Source organism: Apium graveolens, chromosome 4 (assembly GCF_009905375.1).
Source record: "Apium graveolens cultivar Ventura chromosome 4, ASM990537v1, whole genome shotgun sequence".
NCBI lineage: Eukaryota > Viridiplantae > Streptophyta > Magnoliopsida > Apiales > Apiaceae > Apium > Apium graveolens.
The window spans coordinates 311,088,894-311,106,689 of NC_133650.1; positions in this window are offsets into that span (position 1 = coordinate 311,088,894).

The window sequence follows — 17,796 nt, forward strand, 5'->3', positions numbered from 1 at the left end:
ATGTATCAATGGTTAAGAAAATAGAATCAACGGCTGTGACTCACTCAAAACGACTGATGTGACAGTTCAACGGTCATCCGTTGAAGACTAACACAGTTTTATCCGTTGAAGGATAAAATTGTCATAAATGTATTTATCTTTCAACGGATAATGGACATCCGTTGATAGAACAACTTTGACTTTCAACGGATAGGGAATATCCATTGATAAAATAAGCTTTACTTAAAGCCAACTTTGTTCTTGCAACAAATTCATTTCAGGCTATAAAATAAATTACAATAAGGACATGAATTTAGGAATAATTAAGCATACCTAGCTCACTAACCAATCTTGTGAATGTTGATTCATCAAGTGGCTTGGTAAATATTTCTGCAATTTGTTTTTCACTTGGAACAAAATGAAGTTCCACTGTACCATTCATCACATGTTCCCTTATAAAGTGGTACTTGATGTCAATGTGCTTGGTTCTTGAATGCTGCACTGGATTTTCAGTAATGGAAATGGCACTTGTGTTGTCACAGAATATTGGAATTTTGTCAATATTCAGCCCATAGTCAAATAGTTGATTTCTCATCAATAATATCTGTGCACAGCAACTACCAGCAGCAATGTACTCAGCCTCAGCTGTTGATGTAGAAACAGAATTTCGCTTCTTGCTGAACCATGAAACAAGCTTATTCCCTAGAAATTGACAGGTGCCAGTTGTACTTTTCCTGTCTATTTTGCAACCTGCATAGTTTGCATCTGAGTAGCCAATTAGATCAAAACCAGACTCTCTAGGGTACCAAATTCCTAGATTTGGAGTCCCTTTGAGATATCTGAAAATTCTTTTAATAGCAACTAAGTGAGATTCTCTAGGATCAGCTTGAAATCTAGCACAAAGACATGTAGAAAACATTATATCAGGTCTACTGGCAGTTAAATATAGAAGTGAACCAACCATGCCTCTGTAGCTTATAATGTCCACAGACTTTTCAGCCTTGTTTAATTCAAGCTTAGTGGCAGTGGTCATGGGAGTTTTTGTAGATGAACATTCCATTAAGTCAAACTTCTTTAAAAGATCATAAATATATTTAGTTTGACTAATGAAAATTCCACCACTAACTTGTTTAACTTGTAAACCAAGAAAATAAGTTAGCTCTCCCATCATGCTCATTTCATATTTACTTTGCATTAACTTAGCAAACTTTTTACAAAGTTTATCATCTGTAGAACCAAATATAATATCATCTACATAAATTTGAACAAGTATTGTAGAGCCATTAACATTTCTAAAGAAAAGAGTTTTGTCAACAGTACCTCTTGTGAAGTAATTATCTAGGAGAAATTTTGACAAAGTCTCATACCAGGCTCTAGGTGCTTGCTTTAGTCCATAGAGTGCTTTCAACAGATAATACACATGGTCTGGAAAATTTGGATCTTCAATCCCTGGAGGTTGGCTCACATAGACTTCTTCCTCCAATTCTCCATTCAGAAATGCACTCTTGAAATCCATTTGATAGACTTTGAAATTGGCATGGGCTGCATAGGCTAGAAAAATTCTGATGGCTTCAAGTCTTGCAACAAGAGCTAATGTCTCATCAAAATCTATTCCCTCTTGTTGAGAGTAGCCCTTGGCAACCAATCTAGCTTTATTCCTTATGACAATGCCATTTTCATCCATCTTATTTCTGAATACCCACTTTGTGTCAATAGAACTCTTGTTCTTTGGTTTGGGTACCAGCTTCCATACTTTGTTCCTCTTAAATTGATTTAGCTCCTCTTGCATAGCTAAAATCCAATCTGGATCCAATAGAGCTTATTCCACTCTCTTAGGCTCCTCCTGTGATAGAAAACTACTGTATAGGCATTCATCTTGAGTAGCCCTTCTAGTTTGCACTTTAGATGTTGCATCACCAATGATCAGTTCAAAGGGATGATTCTTGGTCCATTTCCTTTGAGGTGGTAGATTAGCTCTAGATGAGGTGGCCTCAGTGTTGTCATGATGTGAGATAGAGTGTTGATTAGTTAAAACTCCCCATGAGTTGTTGGTCCTTTGCAAGGAACTGGGAGTTCTATCAACTTATGATGTAATTTGATTATCCGTTGATGAACTATGATCAACGGATGCTTCATTATGTACTTCAACGGATGATGCACTTTGTCTTTCAATGGATGCTGAGTTATGACCTTCAACTGATGCAGCATTTTGTGCATTATCCAAAGGCAAATTTTGAATCCTTTTTGAAGTGTCTTCTCCATCATTCTCATCTTCACTATCATCACAATATATCTCAATATTGTCAAATTTTAGTCCTTTATGATGTCCCTCATCTGTTAGTCCATCAAACTTTTTATCATCAAACACAACATGCACAGATTCCATAACAATGTTGGTTCCTAGATTGTAGACCCTATATAATTTTCCAGCAGAATAACCAACAAATATCCCTTCATCAGCCTTTGCATCAAACTTGCCTTTGTGATCAGGTTGGTTCCTTAGAATGTAGCATTTGCAACCAAAGACATGAAGGAAGTTTAAGGTTGGTTTTCTTCTCTTGAACAATTGATAGGGAGTCATGCCTTTTGCCTGATTGATTAGAGAAATATTCTGAGTGTAACATGCACAGTTAATAGCCTCAGCCCAAAAATATGTTGGGAGTTTTGACTCTTCAAGCATTGTTCTTGCAGCTTCAATTAGTGATCTATTCTTCCTTTACACCACACCATTTTGTTGTGGAGTCCTTGGAGCTGAGAACTCATGCATGATCCCATTTTCTTCACAGAACAACCTCATGGTAGAATTCCTGAACTCAGTTCCATTGTCACTCCTGATATTCCTTACTTTGAAATCTGGATGGTTGTTGACTTGCTTGATATGATTTATAATGATTTGACTAGGTTCATCCTTTGATCCAAGAAAATAGGTCCATGAAAACTTTGAGAAATCATCTACAATCACTAGGCAATATCTTTTCCTTGAATTTGAAAATACATTGACTGGTCCAAAAAGATCCATGTGTAGCAGTTGTAATGGTTCATCAATTGGTGATTCGAGCTTCTAACTGAATGATGCTCTCTTTTGCTTTCCATTCTGACAAGCATCACACAGTCCATCCCTTGAGAATTCCACTAGAGGCATTCCTTTAACTAAGTCCTTTTTGACTAGATCATTCATTGTCTTGAAATTCAAATGGGACAGCTTCTTGTGCCATAGACAACTTTTATCTTGACTTGCTTTGCTGAAAAGACAAGTAATTGATTCTGCATCTGTAGAGTTGAAGTCAGCCAAATACACATTCCCTTTTTTAACTCCAGTTAGAACCACTTTGTTGTCCTTCTTACTGCTAATAACACAGGCTTCAGAATTGAAGGAAACAGTATTCCCTCTATCATATAGTTGACTGATGCTCAATAGATTGTGTTTGAGACCATCAACTAATGCAACTTCATCAATGATGACATTTTCATTTGAAATCAAGCCATATCCCATAGTGAACCCTTTGCTGTCATCTCCAAAGGTTATGCTAGGGCCAGCTCTCTCCTTGAACTCTGTGAGCAGGGTGAAATCTCCTGTCATGTGCCTTGAACAACCACTATCCAAGTACCATAGATTCTCTATTTTTCCCTGCACACAACAAAATCAAACAAGTTGATTTTGGTACCCAAGTTTCCTTGGGTCCAGCCTTGTTAGTCTTTTTCCTAGACTTCACACTTCATGCACCTTTTGACTTTGGTAACTTTAAGTCAACCTTGGTCTCAGATGTAGTTGGTTGAAGTGTAGGGTTAGTCACAGAATCATTTAGCACATTTGGTTGAATTTGATAAGGCATAGATTGTGCAAACATATTATTCCACATATGCATGTTGTATGGCATTTGAGGCATACTAAATGCAGCAAAATAAGGATTATTAACATATGGCATGTTTGCAAAATGTGCATGTGGATTCTGTTGAGACATAACAGACATAGCATGCAGTGGTGACATAGACATGTTAGGCATGGGAGGAGTTAAAGGCATGGGAGCATTTTTAACAGATTTGCAGTTAGCAGATAGATGATTAACACTACTACAATGCACACAACTTTTTCTAGGAGCATACTTATCAGGTGTGTAGTTGTTGTGTTTGTTAATTTCTACCTTCCCATTTCTATTAGATTTTCTTTTAGTTTTCTTTTTATCCTCAACCAACTTAAGCCTATTTTTCAACTGATCTAAAGTCATGTGTCCTATATTCACCTTACTGGCATCTTTGGATGTGCTAGCTTCTTCTTTGACAAAGTTCTTGGAAGTTGAACCAAACTTCTTACTAAGATTTTTCAAATTATCCTTTTTAGAGTCATTTGCCTATTTCAACTGATCAGCCTTTAACGGATGCTCCTTTTCTTCCTTCAACGGATGACTCTCATCATCCGTTGATTCCATATCCGTTGAAAGTCCATCAATTAATTCCATTTACTTTTTGTTTTTCTTCCAAGCATTCTCACAGAGTGATTCAATTCCTTGAACCTTTACAATTTGAGCACCAACATCCCAAGATGTTTTCCATGCCTTGATTACCTCTTGCTCGCGTTCTAGTTGTTTAGAAAGAATTTCTACTTTCTTAAGAGACTCTTCTAGTTCACTCTCAACAGATAAGCATTTGATTTTAATCTTTTCAAGCTCAATTACCTTACCCTCTAACACAGCATTCCTATCACTTAAAAACAGATTATTCTCTTTAATTCTCATGTTCTCTTTAGCCAGTGATTTAAGGGAAACACGTAAATGATATAATTCATTGGACATATCATTTATAACTTCATTGCATTCATTTTTAGAAAGCTGAGAGAGGTCAGTAGTGATTACCTGGTTGCTTGATGAACTAGTTTCATTTTCATCAGAATTAGCCATCAGGGCTAAGTTGACATATTCCATATCATCATCTTCATTGGCTCCATCAGCTGCCCAGTCATTTTCCTGAGTCAGAAAAGCCATTTCCTTTTGTTTGAGCAATTCGAAATATTTCTTTTTATAATCCACTTGCTCAAATTTCTTCTTTTCAGAAGTTGGCTTTCTGCACTCACTTGCAAAGTGTCCACTTGTGCCACAGTTATAACACTTGAACTTATACTTGTCCACCATGTTCTTGTTAGGCTTAGTGGCTCTAGTTTTTTCTTGAATTTCATCTTTGCAAACCTTCTGGACAGAAAAGCCAGATGTTCATCAACATCATCAGTGTCATCTTGACTATAATTGTCTTCAACCTCAGCTGCTTGCTTATTTCCCTTTCTTGATTCTAATTTGCTTGTGCCAGTTTTGAGACTTGGCATTGTCTTTTCTTCATTCGTGGCTTCAGTTCTCTCATTTTCAGCTACAAGTGCAATTGATCAACCTTTTCTCTTTTCCTTCTCCAACAGCTCATCTTGCTCCATCTCAAGTTCATAGGTCTTCAAAATTCCATATAATCTTTCAAGTGTGAAGTCCTTATAATCTTGAGAATTCCTTAGTGAAACAGTTATAGGCTTCCATTCCTTTGGTAGAGACCTCAGAAACTTTAAGTTAGAATCCTTGACTTGGTACACTCTGCCATACAGCTTCAATCCATTCAACAGTTTCTGAAATCTATTGAAGGTATCATTCAATGATTCTCCTTCTTCAGAATGAAAATATTCATATTGTTGAATGAGAAGCTGCATTTTGTTTTCTCTAACTTGTTCAGTACCTTCATATATAAGTTGTACAGTATCCCAAATTTCCTTAGCAGTTTGGCTGTTAATGACATTATCAAACATATCTTTATCTAGGCCATTAAATAGAATGTTCATGGTCTTCTTGTCATTGTGAACCTCTTCAATATCTTCATCAGTCCATTCTGCTTTTGGCTTGGGAACAGACTGTCCAACAACAACTGTGGCAGTGGCAGATATGGCCACTTTGTGAGGGATGTGAGGACCATTCTCAATGCAGTTTATGTAGCTTTCATCTTGAGAGAGATGATGTAGTTGGATCTTCACTTTCCAGTGATGATAATTATCTCTTTGAGCAGGTGCAGACAGATGTATATTCAAGACACAAATGTAAAGAACACAAAGGCTTTAAAAACTTTTCTGGTGGATTTGTTGTTCCACTAGAGATGTGTATTTCAGAAAATCTGTGATACAAAGAATTGTTCACAGCTGCTTCCTAGTACAAACTAGATGATTTTCTCTCTATATTTTTCTAAACAACTCTAGAAAATTCACTTCTAATTACTAGCTGCAACTTGGTTTATATATCACCAAGTTTACAAGTGAAGACAAAGATAAAATACAATCATAAAATAGTTCTTTACATGTTTCTTCTTCATTTCTCTATCCAATGCAATCTAGGATAATTTGTGAATCTTTGAATACTTCCTTGTTTGCACCAGAATGGAAATGCTGCTTTTTCTTGATTCCTCCAAGAGGCTACCACATTCCAATTGTCTCTGTCAACCCATGTGCCTCTGTCAACTTATGAATTCTCATTATCAACTGCTATGGAACAGAGCATCCGTTGAAGCTTTCATCCGTTGATGGCTTTATCTGTTGATGCTTTAGTGACATCCGTTGATGCTTTAATAGTTGAAGCTTTATCCGTTGATGCACTCATCCGTTGATGGATGTTATCCGTTGATGCTTTAGAGACATCCGTTGAAGTTTGTTTCTCATTCGTTGAAGGCCTTTAATCTATCAGTTGATACTACTTCATTTATACAAGGCATGAAATATTTACAATTAGCCCTCCTATTTGCATATCCACTAGTAGTCAACATGACTTATAATTTCCCACAACTTCTAAGAATTATAACTTAAATACAGAGACTGAAATGTGCTACAATACTAAACTTATTATTAAGTAAAGCTATTCCTTCAACGGATATCAAAAGTGGTCTTATCCGTTGAGGCTACAAACAATAGATTTCTACTTAAGTGTTTTGTTTAACTTATCATCAAACTAATACATATATTCCTAACATACATCAAGTGGTTTTGAAGCAAGAGTTATTCGAGGAAAGGAAACTAGAGATAAATCAGAATTGAGTAGTTCCAAAGAAAAGAGAGTAAATAATACTACCTCTGATCCAACCTCTTTGAGTGAACCAGGAGTGGGAACAACTCCTGAAAGATTGAATCAACCGGAGTCTGTACAAATGGTCTACCACTCTGTATTGAAAGAAGATATCATGTTATATTTCATGACAGATGGGAGGGTATTCCAGATTAGAAAGGATGCCATTCGTTTGAAGTATTTTGAAGAACTACAACATGTTTTATTTCTACTTCAAGTGAAGAACAGGTCAACGGATGGTGCTGCCAGTTACTTAAAATCTGATATTCAAAGGCAGAAGAAACTTTACTTTGTAAAGTCTGACAGGCCATACTATCCTAAGTACATAGCTCACAATGGTGATATAGTTGAGATGAAGCCTAATACTGCCAAAATCACTACATTTCTTGGTGTTAAGGGACTTGAATTCAATCTAGAGTCTGATAAAGCCTATGTCATCAGACAAAAATAAATGATCTCAGGGCTACTATCTTTCAGACAGGTGAAGATACAGTTGAACTTAAAGATGCAAAAAAAGAGGATGCAGAATGAACTTGAATATGCTGAGAGAACTCTGTTAAAGAACTATCTCAGAACAATTCCTGACATTAAAGAGATCACACACTGAAGCCAAGTCAAGAACTACAGCTGATAAATTTTGAAGTATATACAGGCTAAAGCTGATATCAGACTTTAAAGATGGTAAAAGCTACAAGGACTGTAAGTTGTAGTTGTTTAGTCAAATTCTCATATGCATTTGTACTTAATGTTTTTGACATCATCAAATATTTATTGAACTTGTATATTATGCTAATTTACAAGTTGGGGGAGATTGTTAGATATATTTGTGATGTCATTTCTAATAATGATTTGTGTTTAGTTTTCAGATCTTGATTAACAGGACAAATCAGGACTTAACTAGAAATTAGTACTTATACTGAAGTCAGGACTTAAGATATCAGAACTTAAGTTATCAAAACTTAAGATATCAGAAAATATTTATCAGGAGATAATATCAGGACTTAAGAAGACTTTCAGATAAGGAAGGCGGCTGATTGAAAGGAAAGAAGATCAAGACTAAAATATGAAGATATATGCATGAAGAAGAATTCAATGAAGAATAGAAGACTTGGAGGAAAAGATAACTGGTTGATATATTTTAGGACACAGAATCATATTCGATATCAATTAGAAGATTATCTCGTAACTGTGTGTCTATATAGACACAGCATAGGGTTTACACTAGATGTGTTATCTTAATCGAGAATATTATTCATTGTAACCCTAGCAGCTCTCGTGATATTTGTTCATCACTGAGAGAGAACGGTTTCATTGTAATACTGTTTTATTAATAAGATTATTTTGTGTTTCATACTTGTGTTCTTAATTCAATTTGATTGTACTACACACTATATTCAACCCCCTTCTACAGTGTGTGTGACCTAACACAGTAAGTTCTGATTTCCAGTTAAGTTCTGATAGTAAGTTCTGAAACTAAACAAATCAGATTAGACATGACATCACAAATATATCTAACATATGTCTTTGTTTTGGTAGCCAAATCAAGTCATATGGCTGTGACCCTGATTGAGGACCCATGAATACGATTTTAGTTAAAACCTTTTATCATTATTTTTTTGGTTCTTTAGATTAATATAAAATTGTGCGGCATGGCTCAAGTGAACTAATTTACTCATATTTCTTGATTTTACTATAATCTAAACATACTTTACGATGTTTACATAATTTTGGTTAGTACGTCGTAATTAAATAAAATATATGCTTGTGAGTTTAATTATAATTATTAGGCAATTAAGTTTAACTTATTTATATAAGTGGTATAATATTTTCAAGTTATTTGATTAAAATAATATGTCGCCAAAGTGACCTCTTTTGTGTAGATTAATTAATTTAAAATATATTATTATGACAATAGAATATTTAATTTTATGTAAATTTTATCGGCCCAAAGGAAGGTAATATTTGGACAAAATCAAAATATTCTTGTGATAATAAGTGTGTAGCAATATTAAGGTTTTCATGTGAATAATAAGTCGGTCCAAAGAAAGGCATATTATTTGACAGAAATTAATTGTTAATACTTGATTATTGCGTGGAGAGTACCAATTGCAAATTAAATTTTCTGTCCAAAGACTAAAATTTAATGTTGCGCTAGGTATCTTGTGATGGTGTTGCCAATAATTAAAATTTATCACATTATTGTATATACTAGTTTTGAGCATTATGTTGTCTATTTGTTTTCTATTACAGTTATTGCTTCTGTTAATTCTGCTTCCGCTCAATTGAGCATGATTCCAATGTTGAATGGGAGAATCTATGTCACGTGGAAAGAGAATGTTGAAATCATTCTTGGGTGTATGGATCTTGACCTTACGCTAAGGAAAGAGCAACTAGTTCCCACTACGGATGATCCCAAAACGGATCAAATTGAGAAATGGGAATGCTCTAATCGCATGTGTTTCGCGATCATGAAGCGAACGATTCCAACTGGCTTTCGGGGCTCTATTGCTGAGAGAACAAGTGCCAAGAAGTTCCTTTCCGAGATTGAGCAATATTTTGCTAAGAATGAGAAAGAGGAAACGAGTAATCTTCTGTCAAAACTCGTGACCATGAAGTATAAAGGAAAGGGGAACATAAGAGAGTACATCATTGGGATGTCTAATCTTGCTGAAAAACTCAAGGAACTCAAGTTAGAACTTTCGGATGAGTTACTTGTTCACTTAGTTCTTATTTCTCTGCCTCCTCAGTTCGGACACTTTGTGGTGAGTTATAATACTCAAAAGGAAAAAATGGACTCTTAATGAGCTCATTTCACACTGTGTGCAAGAGGAAGAGAGAGTTTTGCGAGAGAAGACTGAGAGTGCTCACTTGGAATCAAGCTCTCATGATAAGAAGAGAAAGAGAGGTAAGGATATTGCAAGTGGAAAACCCAAGCATCAGTTGCAAGAGAAGCAGGATAAAGGAACAACCTGCTACTTTTGTAAGAAGGCAGGACACATGAAGAAAAAGTGTTTCAAATATGCTGATTGGCGTGTGAATAAGGGTAAGACTTTTGTCTTTGTTTGTTCTAAAGTTAATTTGGCTTATGTACCTAAGGATACTTGGTGGGTAGATTTTGGTGCTACTACTCACATAAGTGTATCGATGCAGGGTTGCTTGTGGAGCCGACCGCCAATTGATGTCGAAAAATTCATCTATGTGGGCGACGGAAATAAAGTTTCAGTTGAAGTTGTTGGAACATTTAGATTATTATTAAAAGCTAGTGTTTATTTGGATTTATTTGAGACATTTGTTGCACCGTCTTTTAGACGGAATCTTATTTCTATTTCCTGTTTTGACAAATATGGCTACACTTATTCTTTTGGAAATAATAAAGTATGTTTCTCTTTAAATTCAAATGTGGTTGCCACTGGTTCTTTGATTGATAATCTTTATATGCTTGATACTGTTGCTTTTAATAATGAAATTTTGCACTCAAGTGCAAGAGGTACAAAGCGTACATTAACTGAGAATTCTGCAATGTTGTGGCATAAATGATTAGGTCATATCTCTAAACAGAGAATTCAGAGGCTTGTCAATGATATAATTCTTGATCCCTTAGATTTAAGTGACTTTCAAGTCTGTGTTGAATGTATTAAGGGAAAACAAACAAACTCGAGAAAGTTAGGTGCCAATAGAGCTACAAGTGTCTTGGAACTGATTCATACCGACATATGTGGACCCTTCCCTACGGCCTATTGGAACGGTCAATGGTATTTTATCATGTTCATAGATGATAACTCTAGGTATGGTTACCTATATTTGATACATGAGAAGTCACAAGCTATGGACGTATTTAAAGAGTATAAAGCTAAAGTTGAACTTCAACTAAACAGTAGTATTAAAGCTGTTAGATCCGATCGTGGTGGTGAATACTACGGTAGATATGATGGATCAGGTGAGCAATGTCCAGGACCCTTTGCTAACTTCCTAAAGGAGTGTGAAATTGTCCCTCGGTACACTATGCCAGGAAAACCAAATATGAATGGTGTTGCTGAGAGGCGAAACCGTACTCTTTAAGATATGGTGAGAAGTATGATAAGTCATTCTTCCTTGCCTGAATAACTTTGGGGAGATGCACTAAAGATTGTAATTTATATCCTTAACCGGGTTCCAACTAAAGCAGTGGACGAAACTCCTTACAAACTTTGGACTAAGAAAACACTTAGTATTAAGAATTTACATGTTTGGGGTTGTCCAGCTGAGGCAAGGCCATATAGGCCAAATGAAAAGAAACTGAACTCTAGGACGGTCAGTTGCTATTTTGTTGGGTATCCGGAACGTACTCGCAGATTTAAATTTGATGATCCCGCTACTAGATCCTTCTTTGAGACTGATAATGCAAGATTTTTTGAGGATGTTGATTTTGGGAGGGAAGATATAGGTAAAAGAATTGTCTTTGAAGAAGATAGTCATGATCCTATTTATGACTCTACCGAGAGCAATGATCAGATTATGATACCTATCATTGTTCAAGGACCTCTGGTTCAAGAAAACACTGAAATTCCCCATGAGGAACCAATTGAGCAAACTCAACAACCTAATGAATCACAAGAAGTGACACTAAAGATATCCACTAGAGAGCGAAAGAGCGCAATTCTAGATGATTATGTTGTTTTTCTACAAGAACATGAAGATGGAACTGGCATTGGGGAAGATGATCCTGTAAATCTTCAACAAGCCATGCAAAGTCCTAACTCTCAAAAGTGGATTGATGACATGAATGAAGAGATGCAATCTATGAAAGAAAATGACGTTTGGGATCTTGTCGAGTTGCCTAAAGGCTCAAAACCTATTGGTTGCAAATGGCACTACTAGAAAAACGGGATCAGACATCGGTTCAGAACCGATGTTAAAAAAAATCTGAACCGATGTCTTCGCGTGTGATGTTAAATGTCATTAGCTTTTGACATCGGTTAACAGCCGATGTCTATTACAGTGCTATACATCGGTTTTAAGATTAAATGTGATGTCTTTGCAATAAATTTCAGCTTATATTACATTATTTTAAGGTGAATATGAGTATATTATGAGGTATTTATCCATTAAAACATGAAACCTACAAGCTCTAAAAGCCATTTATTAAAATTCTTTCGAACAAACCGATGTGAAATGCTAGATCAGACATCGGTTAGATAAGTTGGTCGATGTGAAATGTTTGATCAGACATCGGTTAAATTAGCCCCCCGATGTGAAATGATGGATAAGATATGGGTGTTCTTCACGAAACCGATGTTAAATCTTTTTGTTTAACATCAGTCAGTTTCTCTAACCGATGTTATTTGACTTAAAATACATTGAGTTTCTTTTTAGAACCGATGTCAAATGACTATTTCACATCGGTTTTTTTAGTTCTTATTCGTTTAATATTATTTTACCTGATGTCTTTCTTATATTTTTTACATCGTTTTATATTTACCAATGTGATGTTAATATTTTGTATATTGCATGCCATCCTAATACTGTTCACATCCAATGAACCAATTACATTTACAAACAAAAAAATACCAAACAATGCAATATAAACATAAGCTACTATTATCTGCAATAGAATTCAGTTGCAAGTTCATGAATCACATCAATAAAAAGAGTTTCTACATAAATCTCACGAAAGTATACTAACTATCAAGCATATCAATGGCTCACATAAGACTTCGTGAGCAGTTATTCTCTGTTTAGGAGACCTGTCAAACATCTTCCTTATTAGATCTTTTGCACCGTCTGAAATCGATGGCCATGGTTCAGATTTAAAATCTATATTTCCTTTCAAAATCGCTCTGAAGATTCCAGAGTCGGTTTCTGCTAAAAATTATACGAACAAAGACGAATATCATCAACTGCCACAATTACTACACACAGGTAAAAACTCTTAAGCTCAACATGTGATACTTTTAACTCCTAATACCTGCCCAGAAAGGAGGAACTCCGCATAGTAAAATATATAGAATAACGCCAGCACTCCATACGTCAACTTCAGGTCCATAATATTTATGCAACACCTCAGGCGCAACATAATAAGGACTTCCAACAACTTCTGTAAGATACTGACCTGGTTACAAGAAAAACATGCTGAGTATAGAAATAGTAAGTAATAATTACTTTATAATGTCTTACCTAGTAAAAGAAGGACTCAGATCACAGATATTAAGATGGATCATGTTATAGCATATTGTCAATTTGAATGAGATAGTCTGAAACTTAACAGGTGTCTTGTTTCTAATTATGTGAAAGATATTACATCTCAAAAAATTGGAATAGAATTTTGTCTTCTTAATTCATCGCTTAAATCAGGTTCTGATAGATCACTAAAGATGCATATGTGCAAAAGAGTCTAGTGCTTCTCTGGAAAGACCATTCATCGCCAAACCAACAATTATGGCACTCCAGGCCAACATGAATTTTGTAGAAATGTCGTCAAATGACTTCATAGCTTCATCTGGAGCACCACACTTGCTGTACATATCCATTAAAGCTACTTCAACTTCCTTCCCCATGATGTTATGTTTCTTCATGATAGAATGAACTGATTCACCTAAATTCACTGCACCTGCAAAGCCACAAACAGCTAGAAGACTACTTATTGTTATTCTATCCGGCCTGATATCTGCTAATATCATCTCTTTAAAAAACTTCAAAGACCTTGTGAAGTTCTCTGTTTTCAGCATACCCTGCAATCATACAGTTCCATGAAACCACATCTTTCTCTGGCGCTCTTCTAAACAAAACTTCGGCAGCAGCTAAATCATTCCCCGCGATGAATTCATTAAGCATCACATTCCAGGCAGTTACATCCTTTTCAGGCATTCGATCAAAGAACACACTGGCACTTTCCCAATCACCTTTCTGCATATAGCCCTCTATCATAGACGTCCATGAAAAAACCGTCTTCATGTCAATCCCATCAAACAATTTCTCAGCCGAATCCATATCTCCAGACTTAACATACATATTCAGCAACCCATTTCCCAGATTCTCCGAAACCTGCAGATATACACCGACAGATCTATATAAATACACAATGGATGTAAATAAAGTTAAAAGAGAGAGAGATGTGTTACCGATTGAAGGTTGGTTTCAAGCTCCAAAGCTTCAGGCCTATAAACAAAAGCTTCATTAAAATCAAAACGTAAAATTTTGAAATAAATTTAAAATTGACATACATAATCAAACCAAATATTTGCTCTCGGCTCGATTTTAAGCTACTAAATTAAATAATACCAACAATTTCTAGCCCGATTTGTGACGGAAAACTCCTTCCCTTTCTTCAAACCATCATCAATCGCTTTCACCATGGCCGAAATCTAACCTTTACATATCAATTTTAAATAAATCGAAGCTTCCATCAAGATATAGATAGGGAGACGGAAGAGAGTGGAGAAAGAGAGAGACAAATCTCGATTCAGTGATTTTGTATTAGGTTTAAATTAGGTTTACAAGAAAGTAGCGGTAAGAAAGGAGACAGAGAGAGATCGAAAGAGAGAGGGGGGGAGAGAGAGAGAGCTGAAGGAGATGAAGTTCGATATTTGAGAGAGAGAATCAGGGTTTTTGAGATAGAGCGGTGGTCTGAGAGAGAGACAGCAAAGAGAGAGAGAGCCGCGAGTTTGAGAGAGAGAGGGAGAGTCAAGGTTTAGGGGAGGGAGGGAGAGAGATAAAGATGAAGATAGAGACAGAGATAGAGATGTATGGGTGTGTGAGTAAAGGGAGAAGGGGGAAATAATTTTTTAACTTTTTTGTTACGGGGGAAAATTTGGGTACTCAGCGGGGGAACTGAAATATTTATTTAGTCATTTTTTAGAAATGGTTATAGATAACGGTTAGCATAAATAACCGATGTTGAAGTGAAAAACATTAATTTGTTATTATTTTAAAATTGAACATAGACAACGGCTACTATGTAAAACCGATGTTAAACAGGCTTTTAACATCGCTTTTTTCTAAACCGTTGTTAAACAGGCTTTTAACATCGGATGCATTACATGCCGATGTCTAAGCACCGATGTCGTATCTACTATTTCTAGTAGTGTGGGTATTTAAAACCAAAAGGGATTCGAGTGGTAACATCGAAAGATATAAGGCTCGTCTAGTCGGTAAAGGATTCACTCAAAAGAAAGGTATCGACTACAATGAGACTTTCTCTCCGGTTTTCACGAAAGACTCATTTAGAATTTTTATGGCACTTGTGGCTCATTATGATCTAGAGCTACATCAGATGGATGTAAAGGCGGTGTTTCTCAATGGAAACATTGGCGAGATAATTTATAGTGTGCAACCATAAAACTTTATCATTGGAGATCCAAAGACTGTGGTTTGCAAATTAAAGAAGTCCATCTATGGTCTCAGGCAGGCTTCTCGTGAACGGTATCATAAATTTCATCATGTAATCACTCTTGTTCTTTTTGTTTTATGAAATAATGCTTGGTTGCTTCTCTTTTTGTCTTAGCCAATGATTTAAATTTTTTACCATGGTTAATTTTGCATGGTCCAAAATCAACCAACAAAATAAAATCCCTTTGTCATGCTTATGTCATCAAGCTTGTGTCATCTTTTTACACTTATCTTCCCTTTGTGGTATGATGACATCATCACCCACTAATCTCTTTGATTAACCCTTAATTACTTGGCTAATGACCGCTTATCTGTTATACGGTTCGCTTAACTTTCGTTCTCGTTCGTCGTATGAGGGATCATATCCGGGATCTTATTACTCGGGTTCCCCTAAACCTTTCTCAATATTTTATATTCCTTTTTTGATCCTCTCTTATAATCCTTGAATATAAATCCTTTTAAACACGTTACCTTATACTCAATTCTTTCAGTATCTGGTGGATTTTCGGGAAAAAATCAAAGTGTCCGGATTCGAATTCTGACGACCTTTACATACACTCATTTACTTTATGGAATACCAATACGATCTCAGAATTTCCATAACAGTACTCCTATATAGTGTTGTCTGATAATTTTCCTTAATCAGCATCATCAGCAAAAAGTTACTATTCATCAGTGTTTCAAAAATTCCAAAAATTGGGCGTTATTACAGATCTCTAGATGATCTGATTTCCTGTATGTGAGCATATAGTCTTTTGTTTTCTTTAGATATCGTAAGACTTGTTTCACTGCTTTCCATTGCTCCATTCTCGGATTACTCAAATATCTTCCCAACATTCCAACAATGAATGCTATGTCAGGACGAGTACAAACTTGAGCATACATTAGGTGTAATATCCGGGATATGACGTATAATTATTTTTGTTAATAAATAAATATTATGTGATTATTATATAAATTTTGGTGAATTAATTGTGAAGTGGTACCCGTGTTTGGATATGTAAATATGATATAATTTGAGTATTTTAATTTTTATAAGTCCAAAATAAAGTATAGATAATTGTAATATTTTTTCTATCAATTTTTCTATCAATTTATGATTTTATAAATGATTTATGGATTTAATAAATTATTTTTCCGAGTATTTATAAACTATTTTGTATAATCGGGAACCAGCCGACTTTAACCGTTTTTTACGTTTTTACAACCCGAAACTCTTCCGAAAACTCCTTCCTAACCTAATTGCAATATTCCGAGCATTTTCCATATTTTGACTTTTTTGATCCGGCATACGGTTTTTTCCTGTGCGGGTCCCGGCGTAATATTTTCGATACAAAATTTGTTTCGGTAAATCGATAAAACTCGTATTTTCGATAAACGGGAGCTTTTTATTAAACTATCACAATTATCACTTCGTAGTACGTGTAACCAGGCGCTGAGACCAAGACCGCAGTACAAATTGTATTGATTTGGATAATTATCCCGAAAACCGATACCGTTTGGAGGTGTTATTGAATTCGGTTTGGAAAGCTCGAGTAACCAATCTGAAGGTCTTGAAGAGCTCTACCAGATTTTGTAATCCATACACCTGCAGAAATCAAGGTTATTTTTCTATAATTTTATTTATTTTCGAATTAATTTTAGTAAAAATATGAATTTTTGTTCGGATGATTGTTTGTATGATTTGATGATTGCATGTTGTAGAGCTTGTTTTCCTGATGATTTTGATATATTATACGTCTGATTTGGAGTTCAATAACATGTTCAAATTTGAGTTTGATTTTCGAATTTTAAAATTAGGGTTTATAACCCGTATGAATGTTCTTAATTGAATTTTGGGGGTTTCTTATTCTGGAATAGATTGATGTTGTGATATAGTGGGTTGTGTTCTCTGTGAAATTTGCAATCCAGTCGTATAAGTTTCATGAATCAACGAGGTCTGTAGAGAAGGGAGTTGTGTTTTGAATATTTCCGAAGTTCGCCGGAAACTGGCAAACTTCACGGCCAAATTCCGGCCAACTCAGGGACTGTTAGGTTGATTTGTTGGCATGGGTGTGTTCCTGGTGAAGTGTAGTTGTGATCTGGAGGTGGTGATGGCCTGAGCACCCCTGGATCGTGTTCTCCGCCGAGACATGGTGTTTTCCGGCGACCCCCTGTGAAAATTGCAGTTTGGTACCTGAACTTTGGGGGACGATACAGTTAGGTCCCTGAAGTTTTCAGACTTTGCAAATTTAGGATTCTTGTTTTAAAAATGTTTAAAAATCATATTTCCTATTTATTTTTATTAGAAAAATTCATTTTTAATTTCTGAAAATTCTAATAACTATTATTTTAATTCCGAAAATTATTTTTAATTCAAAAATAAATCTGAATTATTTAG